This window comes from Coturnix japonica, chromosome 28, assembly GCF_001577835.2.
Source record: "Coturnix japonica isolate 7356 chromosome 28, Coturnix japonica 2.1, whole genome shotgun sequence".
Classification (NCBI taxonomy): domain Eukaryota; kingdom Metazoa; phylum Chordata; class Aves; order Galliformes; family Phasianidae; genus Coturnix; species Coturnix japonica.
Genome location: NC_029543.1, coordinates 2815438 through 2830170, shown reverse-complemented (window position 1 = coordinate 2830170; position 14733 = coordinate 2815438). Strand labels below are relative to the sequence as shown.

At 40.3% G+C, this 14733-nt stretch overlaps 1 long non-coding RNA gene across 3 annotated transcripts; it reads right to left on the bottom strand.

The window, feature by feature from the left end:
• Positions 1-362: 362 nt before the first annotated feature.
• Positions 363-14628, bottom strand: LOC107325361. 3 transcript variants are annotated; one of them, XR_004305458.1, is made up of 5 exons: positions 14374-14628; positions 13690-13895; positions 11399-11566; positions 10214-10350; positions 363-1372 (listed from the first exon to the last, which is right to left on the bottom strand). It is a non-coding gene; the product is annotated as an uncharacterized LOC107325361 (long non-coding RNA). The 3 variants fall into 3 exon arrangements; XR_004305457.1 differs by lacking the exon at positions 363-1372 and adding an exon at positions 4144-8015; XR_004305456.1 differs by lacking the exon at positions 363-1372 and having other exon boundaries at positions 9361-10350.
• Between the last annotated feature and the right edge of the window lie 105 nt (positions 14629-14733).

Below are 14733 nucleotides of genomic sequence, written 5' to 3'. Positions count from 1 at the left end.
AACAGTTATTTCATCTGTTGCTAAAACACAGTCTCAACAAACAGGATCCCTAAATGATTTATGTTTAGAACTATTTGTGGCCCCAAGGTAACAATGTTTAGGTAGGAACTAAGTAATGTAAATAACAACACCAGTGACTGAGGAAAGGCAGATTCACTATTTGACATCAACATCTACAGCAAAACAAATACTGTAAGAAAACTCCATCAGTCAGTACAGAGTAACAGCCTCACCTCCTCTCCATGTGCTTCATTCAGTGCAAGATGCAATAATCCATTCAAGGTCGTGCTCCATGACTTGTTTGAAGAGTTACAGCTTGCTGAAATCTGGTTTATGTCTCTTAGCTTCAAATATCTTAGGGAAGCAAAATACTGAAGGTCACCAAAGACTTTTTATAAGTACTTTTAATGTTTCTTTCAATTAATCAATGGTAAATTGCAATGACAGAAAACCAAGCCTGCAAAAATATAATAAATGGACATGGCTCCATTGTGCACTACGTTAACTTCATCATTAATTCTCCTTGTTTTCCACTCTACTGATGGAATTTGAGTAATATCAGTGAAGTCATTTATACGAACTAAAAAAACAGTTACGCAATCTACTGTGGCTATAAGCAGAATGACATAACATTGGCCACAACCACAGCATCGAATCAATTCTCACCCTGTTACAGGGAAGTCCCCTGAGAGGAAGTCACCACATTACAGTACAGAAAGCGGGGCCATCCCTGAAGATCAGAGCTCAGAAGGGTCAACTTTCCTGCTTATTCCTGCAACACTATTAGGAATTTGATTTCTTTTATCCTTTCTGAATGCAAATCTGAGTTTTCAGGGGACATCACTTTCACCCTGAACAATTTCCGAAGAGTTTTAGAACGTGAGAAAACACCAACAACATGAAGATAGGGTACAGAAATAGCTGAAAATGGTTAATGAAAGCAAGATGCCGAGATGACTTCCAACATCTGAGGGAGAACTCACACATAGAAAGCAGATGAGCTGAAAACACATTCCAACTCTTTGTTTTATCCTTAACTCTTAGTCCTCAACCAACACCAGAGGCAGAACCAGCATGAACGGACTCAGGGTTTTCCACCATTTTTGCTCTTAAATAGCCAATAAAACAAGTGCTTCAGTCTTCATTGCCACAATATTCTTCTGAGGAAGACTGCTGCATTACTTGGTTACTGGTAGCTCCATCTGAGAACTCACCAAGAAACAGTAGGAGATGAGGCCAGTGACAGGACTGGTGAAAAAATCTATAAGGTAGGTCTGAGGTCTATGTGAAGAAAGGTTGAAATATGAGATCTTGAATGCAAAATCGCCCTGAGCATTGTTCCTCATTCAAAATACGTCCAAAATGTTGTCATCTGCAGACAGATCACAGCACCATCAGATATTCTCCAATCCTGGGTCTCACACTGATAACCCCCTTCCAAAATACGTCAGACATGGTGTCATCATAGCGCTGTCTGAAAAGAACGAAACACCTGGAACTAAAACTCCCTTTACAAAACTGAGGGCAGGAGGCCAAGCAAATTGCTTTTGGAAACCCACAAATTTCATATTGGCCCTCATTCGGCTTCGTTATGCCTCGCATTTAAGCCTGCCAGAGACAAACTCTGACAAATCAGAAGGGCAAAGGACTGAAAAGCACAAGCACGTCCAGATTGGGAAGAGCTGTGTCCCATCTTTCCCTTCTCAAGCAGCTCGCTGTAACGAGGCTTACAGATGGGGGTGTAAATTGCTGCCAGAGCTCCTTCTCCTCACCGCCACCCTGCTCAAAACTATTCCCCAGCATATGTTGTAATCATGCACCCAGGAGGGTTGTTAAAACCTTACAGGAAACATCTCACATTTTTTCCTTTACTATTCATGCCATTTTCTATTATAGACAATAAAGACTTCTAACACTGGATTAAGCTCATCTGCAACAATGAGCTACTATTGCTTCAAGAGCCAGTGGGAGCTCAGACTCATTGAGGGAACTGGGAATAATTAAGTGAAAATAAAAGAAAAAAAAAAGAAGAACAAGAAGACTGAAGGCTGTTTTGACCAAGGGAGATGCAAACTGATGCGATGGTTAAGCCATCATGTCTCGCTGGAAATTATTGTTGGGAGTATCATTAATGCTTGGAGTATGTAGTTCTTGCAGTAAAACTCTTTTGGCTGTGGTCTCCCTTTTTGGGTTTTGCTACTAAAAGACACCTCCCAGAGTCATAATGACAATAACACAGTTTTCCTGATTGCTTTCACTCGTTGCTCGTATGTGCTCAGTCACTTCCAAAAACTCTCAGGGATGGCAAGCCTTAAAAACAAAAGCTCTTGTAAGCAGGCTGGTTTTTCCTTTCCCCTAAATGATGTATATAATCCATCTCCCTGGTCAAATCTTCCTATTGTGTAATCCAGGGGTCTTCAGCAATAGTATAAACAGGAATTGTCTCATTACTGAGGGGACTGGAAGTACTCAGTGCTCTGAGATCACACACGTAGGTGGGCAGACAGTATGTACACTTTTTAATAGCCCAGGGACCTGTCCTAGGGAGCAATGACTTGCTTTTGATCACCCTACCAAAACTAACTAATGTCTGGCATCAACCCCTTCACAGGCAGAATCCTCAACATGAGGGGCCCTGGAACTCTACCTTGATCTGATGCTAGAGCTGTCTACACATGATTAGTTCAGTAGCTACAAATAAATGCACATACTGTGTATGAATAACACTATTTCTGTATCATATACACAAGTATTACATAGATGGGAATTTGCTGTCCTCAGATCACTGCCTCCTAGCCACAAGCTGGCACACACTGTTAGCCCTTAGCCATGTAGCTTCAAAAAAAGACCAAGTTTCCATCGTGCCTTTCAGCAAGGAAGATCCCAAAGAGCTTGACAACTTATTCATACCTAATACCACCAGAACATAGACACCTTTGGGACGGAGAGCACAGCCAAATATATAACAGAGTGCAGAACAGCAGAATAAGAAAAAAACAGAGGAACATTTGGCTTGGGACTCCAGAGAAAACCACGCTTTTCAGAGAGAGAGCCAAGGAATGGTTAGCATCCGTTCACAGGAGACAGAGCTGTGCTTTCTGTGGTCTCATCCCAAAGACCCACAGAGAAAATTTGAACTTCACAGTTTATTCTGCCTCAGAAGTATGAAGTGGTAAGTTACCTTTTCCAACGCGCTGGACCTACTAACTGCAGACCACAAAGCTGTCCTTTCTGTGGACATCTCAAGGGAACATCAAAACCATTTTCATGCCAGAAGTTATATTAAGCAAACCTGTTCAAGCCTTCTGGATACAGGCAGTAAAAAGTTGTAGCTTTTTGCTAAGTGTTGATTTAAGATTAATGATAGCTCTCTTGACACTTCCACTTTCACTGACTGTAACAGGGGTCATTTTTTCTTCTTATTTGCTTATTTTCATATAACCTCTCCATAGCAATTAGCTCTGCTGTTTACATTGTAAAAAAAATAACACCAAAAACAAGAACAAACCTCTGTCCATACATACAAATAACATCAAAAACCAGGAGGATGATATCCAGTGTGATTTAACAGCTGGAAAGAAGCAAAGCAGTACCAAGCAATCAGGTCTTTTCAGGACACTGGTGATTAAAAGACCACTGTTATGGAACCCTGAAATAAATATAAACTGCAATCAGCTCTTGCAAGAAACATAAACTTTTTCAGCTGTGAAAATTAAGTTAACATCGTACACAGAGGAAGAAATCTTTGGTAGTCACCAAAGATTAATTGAATCACCCTTTCACCTTCACTGACAACAGGGATGCTGAAAGCAGTAGGTCAGAAGCCTGAGCATTGCTTCCTCCAAACTCAATTCTTCAAAACACCAGATGGTTCAGAGAAAGGGGAGAAAGAAGTTGATCATGAAATGTAACGCTCCTTGTTTCAGGAGGCGGATACACACTTAAGTTTGGTTTTGGTATGAATAGTTTAATACTTGCAAGGAGAAAACTGACCTTTTCTTACACAAGAGCAGTGTGGAAAAATAGCCTTTATGAATTACAGTGAGAATGCTTTCTTCAGTTGTCAGGGAATCAAGGTGAATGCAAGATCCATGGAGGGCATGAAGAGTAGAGAGATAAGAATAACCTGCAGATTGTCAAGGCTGTATTTAAAAGTGGCTTCTTTATTCATATGGAAAAATGAGAATCTTTAATATGAAAAAAGAATATGTGGTTATCATTATAGCAAAGCCTTAACTTAAAAAACAAACAAACAAAGTAATTTTTTCCCTCTCATGATGGTGGTAAAGCAAAACATTGCCTCTCAATCTTTTTTGCTTATATCTCACTTCAACTGCTTAAATACTTCTGTTAGACTCTGAACAAATACAAATGAATCGTCTTCCTGGAAACTGCCTTTTATGCCCTCATTGCTTGCACCCAAAATCTTGACCACAAAAGAATGCCAGCTCCTCAAGGATAAGCAGAGGATGACAAACCCAGTGCCTTCTAGATAGAGCCCATCACATCACAAGGCAGAACATTCTCCACACTGCTGTCCCCACTTCCAGTGTTTGCCTGACGTGTTCCACAGGCTTTCTGTCAAAGATAATTACAGCTGTCATATGTATGAATAGACAAAGATGTTCACAAGGCCCACGCTCCGGGGGTGGGGGAGGACAGGTATCGTCCTCAGAAGCAGGATCACTTTGTCGCCTTCAGAAGAGAGATCTCATACAATACGAAGATGAATTTTCAAACACAAATAATAGCACAGATCCAGGCAGCTGAGCTCTCATCATTTGGTTAGATAACAGTGTTAAATACTCAGCAGTTCTCATGCAGAAGTATCTCTCCAGTCAGGCCCAAAAGCACACAGGTATGACTTAAGAACATGATCCAAATTGCAGCTTTCTCAGTGCTGAAGGGAATGCCTGTGTTACCTTGTCCAGACTACATAGGAAGTTATTAGCAGGTGCAAGTCAAGAGGATCAACTCAAGAAGCCTATCAGCCTTGAAGTGAACAGTTTGTGAAACATTTATGGAACGGCTTGTTTCATCATTATCACTGATTGTGGAGATAACGACTGGTTAAACACATGCTTTCCCTGCTATGCTACAGTGTCAGCCCAACTCACCATAGATCTCTTTTTCACAAGCCCTTTCTACTTTCATAAGCTTTGAGACATTGGAGATTACTGGCTTTATTTGAAATTTGTGTTCCTTTGTACATCATTTTGAAACTCAGAGGAAAATTCAGCATCATTCAGACTACGGTTTATTTTCACCCCTAGAGAAATGGAAAAATGGCATTCATGTACACAGGCTTAAAAAGCAGTGGGAAGCTCTCCAGAAAGATGGAGTCTGGAGAATAATCCAAACCTCCTGAGTTTTCAAGAAAATATCAGACCAGAAATCTCAGAGGAATGAACTGGCTCTGGAGATTTCTGGCAATTCCCTTTGCTCACCCCACCCAAAGTCTGAAAAACAGCCATAAAAGCAAAATCAATCTTTTTCATGATATTTTTCAGTATCAAGATCTGGGTAAAGATTCAGAGTTAAGTCACTGCTTCACTTAAACCACTTGCTCCATCCAAAGATGGCATCTAATTGCAATAGTCACAAGATTTTGCTAATTCTAATTCCACATGGAAACTAGAAGTTCGATCCTCTGTATTTTTGCAATGCTTCCCTCAATAAAGGCCAATTGCTTTTGGCCAGCACAGCACTCGGTTTCTTCCATTAACCTTTATTCAAGCCAAAACACTTTGGGTGTAAGCGACATTGAGTTCCTGAAACAATGATGACCAGAGAAATACCTATCATAAAAGTGGAATCTGAGAGCTCTCCCTAAAGTCCAGCTGCCTTGTCTCTCCTTGACATTGCTTCAGTCTTTGAATGCTTTCTGCACAAGCCATTACACTGTCCAATACATCTTCCAGGAAAGCACACACAATTCCAGGAACCCCACGCCTCAGGTGAATAAATAGACATCACAAAAGCAATTTTCAACTGGCAAGGCAAGAGACAACATTGTTAACTGTGGGTTTCTATACACAAATGCTGTAGAGGCTACTGTGAAGGCCAATGTTCCCAAGAAAATCAAATGTCAATGCATGGTTTGGATAGGAGATCTTCTGGAAGGAGAGCAATGAACATGTCTAACCCTGTATACTCAGCAAAATCTGATCTCACTGCCTGAGATCATTTGCTGGCTTCAAGTCACATCTGGGAGTTACTCCTAACACAGCGGGAAGAGAAACTGTTCTAAGAAGATCCAAGTTGCACTTCTAAACCTCGCTATAAACCAGGAGCTTTTGCCATTTATTCCTGCAGGTGCCCCCTCCCTTTCTTCTTTTTTCAGATGAGCTTTGTGGTGGCCTCTAAAGGAACACAGAACGAGTGATACAAGGAGGGAAAAAAGGGGTGAGGTGTGTGGAGCCTCCTAAGAAGCTGACCAGGACTCCAGCTATTCAAAGATGAACTGAGTTAAAGCTACACAAACATAACAGCAAAGGGTTAATCTCCATACCTTAGTTTGATCCTTCAATACAGACCATGTGTAGTTCCATAATGGGTCATTCCATTAAGAAAAAACCCACAGTAACACAGTTTGTAGATGGCATTTCTGATATTTCCACATATCCATTAAGAATAATGTCCCTTGTTTCATGTCAGCCTTTCTGCTTTCTCAGTAGAGAGGTGGATGCAAGTTAGAACTGGATTTAAGTTCCCAAAGAACAAATAGTTTAAGATTCATATGATATCACAACAATCATTCACATTCTCCCAGTGCTCCAGCTAACCCATGATTTGGTTTCTTACTTGAACACTAACAGACTGATCTTAAATATACACAATAGATGGCTAGAATTACAATGCTTCCTCCACTCCATCTCCTTGCAAACCTTCACAGTCATAGAAAATACTGCCTTATTTATTCTGCCTCTCCTCAGTGTCATTCTAACATGGTCTTTTTGTTTTTGACCTTGACCTTACATACTTTGGACTTTGCACAAGACTTTTATTATACTGTGCAACTTCTCCTGCTGCAGAAATTCTGCATTCTGGCTAGTGGCCTTGTGTTGCTCTTGATCCAAAGAAGGTCATTGCCCAATGTTTAATATTACTTCTTGTTTAAATGACATCATTACCAAAGCGCTACTTAGAATTACTGCTTTGCAGACTTTCAGATCCTTTTTGCAATAATTTCTTCCAGTAAAGTCATATAATAACCTGCAGCCAAGAAAGTGGCCTAATATGTTAGTATCTTGTCTGGGATTGGAATGCCATTTATTTGCCAGCAAGCTTCCCAGAGCACCTATGCTCAGTCTTCATACTATAGCTGAAATAAAGGCATAGGATTTCATTTTTCTTAATAACATTTGCTAACAACTGCATACGGTGTTTCTGTGCTCTGGGTTTCTTCCATATGACATAGGACTCATGGAAACTGAAAAACAATTTGAAAACTCCTGTTTGACCATAAATTAAGTCTGGTAATTCATTTTTAGTACAAACAGACCCAGTTCACACTTTCCACACTCCATGATGGGTTCAAAGGGTTGCCATGAACCTTGCTCAGGGTCCAGGAATCCAAGCAAATTCCACTTCCATGTTAGCCTCTTCATCATGAATCTCAGATGGCACCACTTGATAACTGCCAGTCTGCATGACACCGGATGGAGAAGGAAGAAAGGACTCATTTTCCTTCCATCTTTTTTCATAGCACTTCCAGAATCTTTCCAATCATTCATTGTCACACTGGCTGCCCTTCAAGCAGGAGGCAGGGCAAAGCCAAAAGCAAAGGTTAGCCATTTGGAAGCATTGTTGGAAGCCTAGCAGAGAGAGGGCAGGTTGGATTAGGTCCAGAGAAGGTCCCGAGGTGATGCCATCAGGGTGTGGATGCTCCTAAGGCATGTCAGCAGGTCTTAAATCAGTCAGCATGAGGAAGTCCCAGCAACCAACAACAGCCTGGGGTGGGAAAATGGCTTTTCCTCTGCCCTGGCTTAGCAGCTGAGGAGCAGGCTATGAAACTGCATTGAAAAAGGCAAAACCAGCATGGGCATGCAAAGAAGCTATAGGAAACACTCCATATCATCAATCTGATACTTGGAAACTCTTTTTCAAGCAAATAGAAGCAAATCCCCTTAAGCCCACTGCGTTTAGGAAGCAGATAGTATAATAAATGGAATCATTCAGTCCCAGGAGTGCTGTTAAAACCTGGGACCCACCAGCCTCTTGATCTTTTCATATACTGTTTGACAGAATGCCACCAGTGGCCTGGGTACATTTCCAAGGAACTCATGAGTTCTGGGAAGGCATTACACAGCTACACAGTAACCATTCATGACCTGCCTCCAGTACTGGCTTGGTTCCTCTTCAAATCCACAAGATGCTGCAAGGAAAACATTCTTTCCGCTTCAAGTAAGCTTCTCCATCCTGAAACCAGACTGGTTCAGCACCCAACCTCTTTTTGCCCTGCACTCACCCCAAAACATCAGAAATAAGGTTTTTCATGGAAGGGCTTCAATCAGGGGAAAACTACTGCAACACCTAACATATTTGGTCTCCCTTAATTCTAGATTTACTTTTAACTTTTTCAGGCAAGCAAGAAAGAAGCAGCTGTTTGTACTACTTGTCCTACCTATAGCTGCTACAACTGCATGAAAGTTCTATACTTGCTGTTTCCTGAAGCTTTAATGTTGGCAATGGAAAGATAAGGCCCAGTTGTCAAAGTCTGCATTTCACATCAAAAAGAACTGGGGTGTCCATGAAAACCTGTTAATCCTTAGGAGCTGGAGAGCAGAAAACTAAATGGCTGTTATTTCATGACAAGGACCATTTCGGATGCAGGTGTTTAGGCCAACAGGAATCTGAACCACTCGCATTAAATCATGCAGCCACATTATGTGGCTAAACACGTGTTCTTACACGTATAACCATCAGAGAAGTTTAGACACACTCCCTCCCACAACAAAGCCCAGAGGGCAATGCACCTAATTATTGGATTACTTACGTTATTTCATTTTTAAGACAAACGCCAAATTAACAGACTTTTCCCACAGCAGGAAGAAGGTTTAGCTTGGAAGGATTTACTTTAAATATAGAGAATGCAAGTAAGTTATTCATTTAAAGAGCTAGAGAAGGAAAAAAACAGGTTATGACACAAAAAAACCCTCAAACTCTTAATATACTCTTTAGGAAAAACAGCCTCACATTTAACTCCTTGCAAGTTACCTTCCCTAAAAGTTTAAAAAGAAGAAGAAAAAAAGAAAAAGTTTGTAAAGCAGTAATGCTTTGAGAGGAAAGCAAGCTGTTATCACATAAGAAATCACACTGCTAAAACTCAAGGTATTTATACAATTAAGACACTGGGGATAACCTGAAAAAGCACCACTCTTCTATTTTCTCTGCTAAAAGACACTGGGAGACACCAGTCCACAGAATTCAAACACATCAAAACTCGTTGAGAAGTGCTGGATTTTACATTATACCAAAATAACCTCACTGCTCCTCCATCTGCCCAGGATAACTGCCAGAAATTAAACAAAGAAACATGTACATTCTTTGTAGTTAAACGAGAGAGTCAACACTCATTTACAAGCTGAGATACAACAACGTTGGTTTTGAAGAAATCCCACTTCAAGAAAAGATGATGCCCCTTTCGAAACAGAGTATTTGTAATGAGTCTGCTTCTTGCAGAACTCCTACAAAAGGCAAACTTAATAAGCAACTCTCAAATATCTTCAGGAATATACCTGCTATTTCCAAGTATTTTCCTTGGATTTTAAAAACCAGGCTTTTTTGTGAGCAATCTGACATCTGTGGCCAGTTAAAGAGAAGTGGCTCATTTCACCTAATACTTTTTGCAAGCAAAAACTGCAATAAAAAAAACCCAGAAGCTCTGTTTTAAAAAAGATGTTTCCCCTACATATGTTGAATGAAGTCAGATTCGGTGCTAACGTGGCATTGTTTAGGATGACCACACACTTCAGCTATTTACAAGGAACAAGAGGTAAAAGGCATTTTAATACATTTTGAGGGGAAGGATTTCCAATTTTCTACTGAGCTAAAGGATTTTTAAATCCTCCTTCAACATCAAATTACATTTTCATGGTTTATCAGCTTTTTACTATCCACTTAGCTTAGACAGAGAAAGAAAACTGGTTTGTTGCCCAGAGTTTATAGCTAGTTTCATATGTTGCTATTATCTTTATATGCCCTTCGTCACCTTAATATCTAAGTATCTTCTTTATCTGAGATCACTGAAGAAACGTCAAGATCTTCTCCTTTTCCTCCATTGCTTTAAAGTGCTCATCATCCAGTTTGCTTCAGGAATACTTTTTTATAGCCACAGTGCAGCTGAACCTGCAAATAAATTGGTTGAAACAGAAACATTACACACTTTGCTGAAGGATAAAAGTATTCAGATTCCACTGGCAATGAGTGATAGCCCCTTTTCTGTGAGTTTTCAATACCATGTTATTTATACTCTTGTAATCAAAGCTGGGTTGCATTTACTGGTGCACTCAGATTCCTGGCACCTTAGGGAAATTTTTACATTCACACAATAATACCTCTCTGATGTGCTTTCAGCTTGTGAAAGCATTTTTGGGGATTAAAGGGCTTTTTAAAGAAGGCTGTTCAATCTAGTATCACTTGACAGGGATCTTCTAATGTGATGTTAAAATACTTGTTATACAAATTTAAGCATTAAGGACTGAAGTTCATAAAATTATAATGATCATAATTTAAAGAAAAATCCATCTTATTCAGAACAGCCCTTTCTTCCAGTATTACTGCTCAGATGAAGCCACATGCCCAACTAATTATGCCTCTGCCTCACAATGGCTGAAGCTTTACTGACATCAGGCATTAATAGGATGCAGATCCCAAAATATACATGTGCATTACTTTCAATCTACTGCGTGCTAAGACTGGGCTTTTTAATGCCACAATAGTCCAATAAATCCTTCAGTATTTACTTAGAAGGTTTTTATGGTCCTCTTGTTTCACGAAGGCATTTATATGAGCTCTGATCTCAGGACATGTGCATCATCGCCCATTAATTTGTGAAAATTAAATAGAAATAAACAAAAATAGCTCCATAACCTTCTTGCCCATATGCCTACTAAACGCTGCAGTTTTTGTTGGTCCAATAGCTAGAGATGGAACAAAAACACAGCCAGCCCAACCACACCCTGTCCCAACTCTGCTAAAGACATTCCAGCAGGAAAACGCCAAGGAAAGGTTATGGAGTTCTGGGAAAAGATCCATTTTAGCTATTAATGCTTATTAACACATTTTCTACGGTCTATAGAGCTTTTAAAGTTTATTAGGGGTGGAGGAAACTATAGAAGTGTAATGATCCCAGAAGATCCTTCTAAACAAAAGCAAAACGTATGTTGCTAAGAACCTGCATGAAACTGTTCTTTCGATTTGCTTTCTTTTTTTTCTCCTGGGCTATCTTAGCTTTCCTTCTACGTCCCTCTTGTGGTAGCTGAGCAGAACTGTAATATCTGCAATGGAACAGCGAATTCAGAGCCTTCAAAGATCTGGGCTTTGTTGCTGCATTTCTGGTGCACTGTTAAAAAACAAAAGATAGATCACTTGAGTAATTGGTTATTGCATGGGATTTTCATCTGAATATCTAAAAAACGAGGAAAGCAACAGGCAAAAGCAGACAGAAAATTAAGAACCTTTAAAATGAGCTACATTAAACAAGAATGAAGAAATTGATGTTAAAATGCAGATACGTAGAAATAACAGAGCAGACACAAAGATAAAGTGATTAAATAGGCATAATAAATTAATGGATTGTATTTCTCATTTTATAGTACGTTAACATATTGCATAACCATGGTACTTATTACAGAGACAATATCATCAGATATGTAATGTGCAAGCACCCCTTAAGAGCTGTGCCAAGAAAATCTGATTTCAACTTCATGTTTATTTTCCCCTAATCTGAATTGTCGTCTCCCAGGATAAAAATACACGGCTTCTTTAGCCGGCTCTGTCATCTGAAATAGCAGTTTGGCAGATTCCTCACACTCCATTTGATTGGCTTTCAACCCTTCACGTCATCAGGACGCTTTCTAACACTATCTCCATGGCTCGGAGTTTGCAGAGACCAATCAGTTCGTTCCTTTTCATCACAGCTTGATTTCAGCTTTCTCTTGCACAGTCCTGAATGGAGGATGTTATCAAACCCCAGTGATAGCATGCGTTGGAACGGAAATTAATTTCAAGGAGAATCTTCTGGCACAGCCAACTATTTTGAGTCACGAATGCATTATTTCTACCAACAGCTAAACTGCTGTATGCTTCTGTTTTACACTTACAATTATCAGGGATCTCTATTATCACCTCTTCAAGATAATCACTGTAAACTTCCAAGCAAGCAAGCAGAAAGAATCTTTCTAACAAGTTGAATTCACTCACGTTAGTTCTCTTGGATGGCTTCTTATGGCTAAGCACGTCCTGTGAATTCTAGATACTAATAATACATAAAAACAGTGAAGCATCATCATTCTTAGATAATCTGTTCCTGTTTTTAGAGCGTTACCCTTTTCAATTTCATCTTGGATGCACAACAATAAAGACCAACAAATCCAAGTGCCACCTCTTTGCATTAGCCCAGATTTGAAGGTAAAACTTTCACAAAATAATGCTTACACAAATAAAATATCATCCAGGAAGCACTGCAGTGTAGACTGCAAACATGCTTATCTTCAAAAATACCAAAGCTGTTCAAAGTATTTCCAGAATGCAGTGGCCTACCACTAAGCATTAATGCCATGAAATTCAAATGCATCTTTCTTACAAGCCATGCTTCTGTATTGCTGTAAAGACTAATTACAGTCTCTCTTTTTAAAACATCAACAGCCCAACTTAAACCCCTCGTCAAATACACCCATGTGAACTGCAGTCTTCCTACTCTACTCACTGGGGGTGTAGTTTTGACTTGTGTAATGGGGGCACCGGGCACAATGTGGGGTATGTGGGGATCTCCAGGACCCCCTGTCGGCTCTCTGGCTTCAGCACCTCAGACAGCAGCACGTTCCTGCCCACGAACACAACGGGGCTGCTGCATTCAAAGCAAAAGCCAAATTAACCTTCTGATAGCACAGAGAAAACAGAGTCCATAGTCTTCAACTAGTTTTCCAAACGATTTATCTTTAAAAGCATCCCTATTATGCCAGGGGAAAAAAAATACAGTAGCACATCAAAGCTTTGATTGATTTCCAAACCTGATGATTCTGTAAACTGGATAAATGTTGCAAGAATGGTCTGTTTATTCATTAAAAATGTCCATACAAAACAACCTGCCTGGTCTTATAAATACAATCTTCAAAGCAGATCCCATTTTCAAATAAGACTTCCTGTTTATTCAGATATGCTTCTCTCTGAATTACAAACCAGATCATTTCTGGTTTTAAGGAAATATCAATTCAGTTCACCTGTGGATGCTTTATAGTCACACTACAAGTGGGTTTAATGTAGCTGTGATTCAACTTCAGGAATCAAAAGTCTCAATGTACTGTATGAAATTATATATGGGTGTACACTTACTTACCTTGATGCCACCACATTAAATTGTAGCTGATTTGACAGTTGTAAATTTACAACCAAATTTATTTTTTCTTGTTTTTTTTTTTTGCTTAATTAACCTACTTTAATGAATTAAGATACATCTATGATTACCTACTGCTAAGTCTGTTCCTTCATAGCTTCAAGCTCAACGTGAACACAAACCATATGGAAGTAGATGCAGTGAGTCCTGTATTCTCTCCATCTTTGTTTCCCCCTCCTGTACTCAGAGCATTGAAATCTTTCCCAATCCTCATTTCAATCTTTTCAGCTTCAAAGCTTTAAATGTGGCAGATGTTGTTTCCATTCCAAGCTTTACCCTGCAACAAAAGCAAGAACAGAATTAAAGTCACTTAAAAAACCAACGTTCACGTGCATGTTATGGCTGAAGGTTTCAATAGAGAAAACACAACAATATTTTCTCTATTTTCAATATATTTGCAATATTTTCAATATTGTTTTCTCTATTTTTTTATTGTTTTTCTCTATTTTCAATAGAGAAAATAGCTTCTCCTATCAGCACTTCTCACAACACCTGGGTGTTACCTTAAAAGACATGAGTGTGATGCTAATTGAATTGATGCTAATTGAAGTACATTGAGGGCATATAAAGCCCAAATGAGCACTTTATTTACGGCCTGACCATATACTGCTCATACCCACACAACACAGGGAGCCTCACAGGCCGCCCTGCTCCCATTCAGCCCCCAAGTACCACAGCCACGCAGGGCAGCTTAGATACGATGGATATTACAGCTGGAGCAGGTGTTTCTATAACACCAGAGCCTTCTTAATCACCTGCTTCAGAACATTACAGTATACCTCCCCACCACAGACACAACACCTCGCTGCCACAGCAGATCTGAGGTAGATCTTAAGGCTGCCACCGCAGCCCGCCCTTCTCCTCAGCTCGAGGGCTCATTGGCTGAATCAGCAGTCAATCATCAATCAGGCCCCGCCCCCTCTCGGTAGAGCCCATTTTGTAGTGGGGGGGGGTGCAACCCCTCCTTTAGGCTCGAACTGACAGCGCCCGCACCGCGTCCTCCCCTCAATCCCCCCCCACACTTCAGGTGGTTCGCTCCCCTCTTCGCGCCTTCCGCGCGTAGCCCCGCCCCCTCACGCCGTGCCCTCCCAGGTGTGTGCGTGCTGCGTCACCCG